Source organism: Rousettus aegyptiacus, unplaced genomic scaffold (genome assembly GCF_014176215.1).
Source record: "Rousettus aegyptiacus isolate mRouAeg1 unplaced genomic scaffold, mRouAeg1.p scaffold_m13_p_9, whole genome shotgun sequence".
NCBI classification, from domain to species: domain Eukaryota; kingdom Metazoa; phylum Chordata; class Mammalia; order Chiroptera; family Pteropodidae; genus Rousettus; species Rousettus aegyptiacus.
Window position 1 is genome coordinate 86,458,978 of NW_023416312.1, and position 6,000 is coordinate 86,464,977.

The window sequence follows — 6,000 nt, forward strand, 5'->3', positions numbered from 1 at the left end:
ATACCCAAGCCTTGCTTAGAGTCCTTTCTAATGAGCACTAACTTTCTTTGTTCTGTCAATTTCTCACATTTTTATTGTTTCTTTGTCTAAAAAGTATAAAAAGTTACCTGGTTCCATCATTTGTTTGAGCTTCATTTTATATTATGAACATTTTCATATTGTAATTTTCCCATGCTTACATATTAAATTGATTTTCCTCCTGTTGATCTAATTTTATTATTTTATTATTAGTCCAGTTGTAAGAACTAAAGAAGGAGAGAGCGGGTAAATTTTCACTATCCCCAACAGTTGTAAGAGGTCTTTACATATTTCAGATACCAAGCCTCTGTGGGATATATGTCTTGTAAATATTTTCTCCCAGTCTGTGACTTGTCTTTCAATTTTCACAATGCAAATTTCAAAGACCAGAAGTTTTTTCTTTTTGATGAAGTTTATCAGTATTTTCTTCGTGGTTCATGGTTTTTGGTCTCATGTAGAAAATCTGTGCCTGTCCCAAAGTAACCAAGATCTTCTCCTATGCTTTATTTTACAAGTCTTATAGTTTTAGTTTTGCATTTTGATCTTGCTCGTTTCAAAATAATGTTTAGTTTTCCTCTCCTGGGCTAGAGTGGCAGCTTGTGGCTCGTAATGCAAGGGAGTAGGAGAGTGGAGCTGCAGGAAGCATCTGCGTACAGAGAAAAAACTTTCCCGCTCCAGCCAAAAAAAAAAAAATTGTGTATGGCATGAAATAAAAGACAATGTTTATTTCCTATTTAGACACCTTTATTGTGACATAACTGTTGTACAATACATGGAGCATATTTAAGGTGTATAATTTAATAAGTTTTGACATAGGTATACCCTCTTGAAACCATCAGTGCGATCAAATGAATACGTCCATCACCCTCAAGTCTCCTCAGGCCTCTTTCTAATTTCTTCCTCCCATCCTTTCCTGTCTTCTACACTAGGAATCCCCAACCCCCTTTCTACAGACCAATACCATTCTGTGGCCTGTTAGGAACCTAGGAACCGGGCCACACAGCAGGAGGTGAGTGGAGGGTGAGCAAGCAAAGCTTCACTTGTATTTGCAGCTGCTCCCCAGCACTAGCATCACTGCCTCAGCTCCACTTTAGGTCATCAGGCATTAGATTCTCATAGGAGCACTGGTCCCTGATGCCAATAAGGTTGGGGACCACTGCTTTGCACCTAAGCAACCATTAATTTATTTCCTATCAGTATAGATTCATGGAGGAAGGGCCACTTACCAGGAACTACAATTGTGGAGGAACACAGGTACTACCAGAGACATAATGATTAAGTCAGGGTTGTGGTTAGGAATAAACACCTTGGCCTCTCTCCTCCCACCTTGGATTTCATGAATTGCTTAACATTGGCCAAACACAACTACTAGCCAGAGGGCAAGGGGGCCCAGGTAATACAGTCTATAAGTGTCAGCCTTCTAGGGCACATAACATGCAGGGATAATCATATGTGCATAGCATGCACAACAGTCATCTATTTTGGGCCCTGTTGATGGGAAAAATCCAGTACTGGTCAGTTTTTGAACATCAAAAGAGTGGAACCAGAACTAATTGCAAAGACCAGCCAGATGATTAAGTGCCTCTCTATGTAGTATGAGGAGAGGGAGACTGGGTAGAGGGCAGCCCCCCTCTCTTGTACCCTGTGCCATTATTAAAGATGGTGTCAAAACCCCTTCCCTGGGTCTCTAGAGACAGGGATCACCAGCAGTGGCTGGGTCACTCCTGGGTACTGCTGACTTGCTCTACAGTAGAGACCCTGTTTCTTAATTTTATTGCAGTGGTCATCTCCTTGCTTGTCTCAAACTGCAGTGTAATTATTTGAAGTAGTCATATTCATGCCTGTTGTCTCACACTGAATAATTGCCCTTTTCTATCATTCATCATCATGCTTGTTGTCATACACTATACAAAGTTATTCCACTGGTCATCCTCATAGTTATTATCTGATACTGAACATTAGTCTTATTCCAGTAGTCATCATCATACTTATTGTCTCACATTAAATCTTAACCGTATTCCAGTCATCATCTTCACACTATTGTCTCACTCCAATCCTTAACCATAATCCATCAGTCATTGTCTTGGTTGTTGTGTTACATTGAACACAGTCCTCTTCCTTCAGTGACCTTCTGTCACACTCTAAGCCTTTACCTTATTCCAGCAGTCATGTTCATGTTTATTGTGTCAAACTGAATTTTAAACTTATTCCCTCAGTGATATTCTTTCTTCTTGTTGCACATGAAACCTAACCTCGTCTAGCAGTCACCTTGATGCTTTTTGTCTCACACTGATGAATAAATCCACCCTGGCATTTATTGTTATGCTTGTTATGTTAAAGTGAAACATAATCTTATCCTAGCAGCCATCTAATTACTTGTGTCGCCCAGTGAACCTTAACTTCATTTCAGCAGTCATCTTCAGGGTTGTTTCTCATACTGAGAACAGCCTTATTCCAGGGGCCATCTTCATGTTGGTGTCTCACACCAAATAAGTGGTCAGCTTTACGTTTGTGGTTTCAATCTGAATCTTAACTCTATTCTGGTAGTCATCTTTATGTTTGTTACAAACACTGAACTCTAACTTTATTCCAAGTGTTATCTATCCTTGTTGTCTTACTCTGAACCTTAATATAATTCATGTGATTTTAAAAAGCAAATGTGACTGTTTCTGTTTGGCAGTTACTATTTTAATAAAATGATCTCTCCAGTTGCTATAGTAAAAAAATAATTTTCCCATTCTCTTTTAGGAAAAAACTGCAGCACAATTTAATTCAGTAGAGAGTCCTGAAAACAATTACATTTAAAACACAATTTAGAAAACAAATGTACTTCTTTTAGATTGGTAAGTATGATATATAATTTTTAGTAATAAAAGCCAACAAGATTGAAACAGGCATTTGCATCTTATGTTTGCATGTATCATAAAAACAACAACAAACACATTTTAAACTGTTACAAAAGAAAAATATAAACATGTAAATAAAAAAATTGTTCCTTGTTTATTTTCACCCCAAATTTTCTTCTATATTCAGTAACAAAATGTTTACTTTTCAAAAGTATATGACAGCTATTTGTACAAATTCCCCACTTTAACAAAAAATTTACTTTTCATTTTATAATACACAGGTTAAGTATTAATGATGCATTTTTAAATGAAACAATGTAATGTCAAAACCTGTGTTGCTTTATTGTAACTAGAGAAGACTTAAGGCTAGCACTGTATCATATCTTACTGAAGCATACATACAGTCATGCCTTGTGCTAGTCAGTACAGCCATGGTGTCAATATTAGGTGGTATTCTTCATTCCTCTGAATTTTCTTCTTCAATTTTGGAAATACCAGGCACATCAGAGGAAAGTTCACTCAGTATTCTTCTATAAAGGGTGTTCGTGAAAGGATTTATTTCTTTATGTTTCTGAGATTCGATGACACTTTCTGATTCTGTAGATTCATTTGTCCTTCCAATTTTTTTTACCTGAACAATTTGTAGCTGTGGCAACTGAATAACCAATGGCTGCAGTGTCTCAATTACTCCCTAAACATGTACAGTTTGGCTTGAGAGCAGCTGCACTGGATTTATAGGTAGGGAGCTACTTCTGGTATCTGATCTAGCTACAGAAACCTGAGCTAAAGCAGAGCTTGAATTCTGATTAGTCTACATATGAGAAGATTCGCTCTCTGTCACAGAATGTTACACAGAATCTGTTCCATCCTGCTGGGACTCAATTGTTTCCATGGTCATTTGCCTTAATATGATTTTTTTTCTCCTGCCACATTTGCTCATTATTAAGATATTTGTAATCAGTGCTTTGCTCCTTCCCAGTATCCTTCTTCATTTATCCTGCCATGATGGGTTTTCTGTAGTGGACCACCTCACTGATTACAGAGGGGAGATGTTGGGGGTGATGGACCCACTGCTCACTAAGAGCAGTGTCACTGCCCAGAAACCCTGCACAGGTGGCCTCCAGTCAGCTCTGATGTGCAGCCCTGCTTCTACCTAGTCAGGACCTGTAGCAGTCATTTTTAATGCTGTTGTCACACACTGGACATTACTATTATTTGAATCTTTGTCTTAATGTTTCTTATCTCCTTGTTGGATAGGACAAACGTCTCAAAGTCTAGACAGTTCTTACTAAATGCTATGCTTGCTGAATGCTAAAATGTAGCACAATATTTTGCAGATGCTGCTGCAATCAGATGAGCTTGACTGGAATTGCAAGCAGATAATTTTTGTCAAAGAAGAAACAAACATGCAATTAACCAAATACTGTATAAAAGCAGCGTCTAAGCCTCCTTTCCTGGAGACAGAGCTTTGGATGTGAATCCCCTGTCTCTTTTATTTGTTGCAAGTAAATAAAACTACCTAATGACAACCACAACTATTTCTCATTCTTGAATGGAACATCCCAAGCTGTGAACCCCTTAAGTTCAGTAACATCCTGACCACTAACACTTCCAAGTATTCTCATCGTTCTTGTCTCATAATAAACTTTAAACTTATTATACTGAACATCTTCATACTTATTTCACTTTTAAACTTATCCCAAGACCAGCTTAATGCTGTATCTTACAGTGAAACATACCCTTTTCCAGGCTGGTGAACTTCAAATCCTAATGGTCATCTGTAGATGCAAATGAATGTTCAGCAGTCTCCCAGATCAGGCGAAAGTGAGCTGTTTTCTTGAGGGCAAATCAGCTTTTCCACACTAGAGATGTTAAGCTGCTAAATCCTGTAGCAACATGCATCTTTACTGTGACTTGTACCAAGAGGCTTTCTGGTATCATGTGGAAGAACTGAGTTTTCAGTCCTACCGTTAACAATATAGGTGACCCCTCCCCTTGCGTATGGGGTACTGGGAGAGCTGTATTAACCCAAGAGCTTGTTGATGCTCTTAATCTCAGGGGCCTTTAAAGAGGTGAATCAGAATGTAGTAGTGTGGAAAAGTTAAGATAATGCCCTCTGAGGTGAAACGAGACTCCAAGCTTGGAGATTCAATTGTTCAGAACTCAGTGCATCAGAAAGGCGGTCTACATGGAACCTGAAGATTACTGAGGTAGATAGAGGAAGCATCTGGGTTTTAATTTATCACTCTCATGCAAAGTACGGCAGGACACAATAGGAAGATTCAACTTCTATAATTCTTCAATAGCTGAAGCATTTGAAGGATAAAGCCAAAGCTGCATTTAGAGGGATGGTTCAATTTCTCTTTTTCACACTTTTGATTTTTTCAGAAGTGAGAAATCTGGGTCAGTTTATGTAGGAGTCAGAGCAGGGGCTTTGGTAAGAATGAGAGGTATTTCGTTTTGAAAGGGGGTATGAAAAAGCAAGTAGTTTAAGGGATATAAGAGTCTGGCATGAAATACAGAGTATTATTCATCCTGGACACTCTAACCTTCAGCACACAGCATTTTGAAATGCAGGCCATATTGAAAGGTGAAGACAGTGGTAGGAGTATTCAGAAGAGGGAGGATCATGTAGAGAATCCATCATTGCTCTGCCAAAAGGAAATTATGAGTGCAGCAGTAAGAGATTGCATACAGTCATCATGGACTACTCATTGTTTACTTCAAATAAAAATCTAGAGGAATTCTTCAGTGACTCAGTAGTTATAGATATTTTCAATGTAAACTGGTTCTCTAATATATGAATCAGGTTTCTAAGTAATCATTGGAGATAAAATTTTGTTTTTGAAAATCGATGTATCATGTCTGTTGGGGATTGAGATGGGTTTCACTCATTCAGAAGAAAGATACATTTTAAGATCTTCGGACTCTTAAAAATGTGAACTCAGGCATTGTTAAATGTCTGAGAAGTCCTGTCTGACAATTGAAGCTGGAACAGGCTGGATAGAGACTAACTTATACATCATTCTGGTGAGAAAAGAATCAACCCACCACTCCCAATCCCAGTAGTTAAAATTCCAGAATCAGGGGGCTGAGTAAACAGATTACTAATATTAAGGGGAGACTAAGAGATGAG

General features: G+C 38.2%; 1 pseudogene; it reads right to left on the reverse strand.

The window, feature by feature from the left end:
• Positions 1 to 3,090: 3,090 nt before the first annotated feature.
• On the reverse strand, positions 3,091 to 5,565 carry LOC107499422 (annotated as a pseudogene).
• Between the last annotated feature and the right edge of the window lie 435 nt (positions 5,566 to 6,000).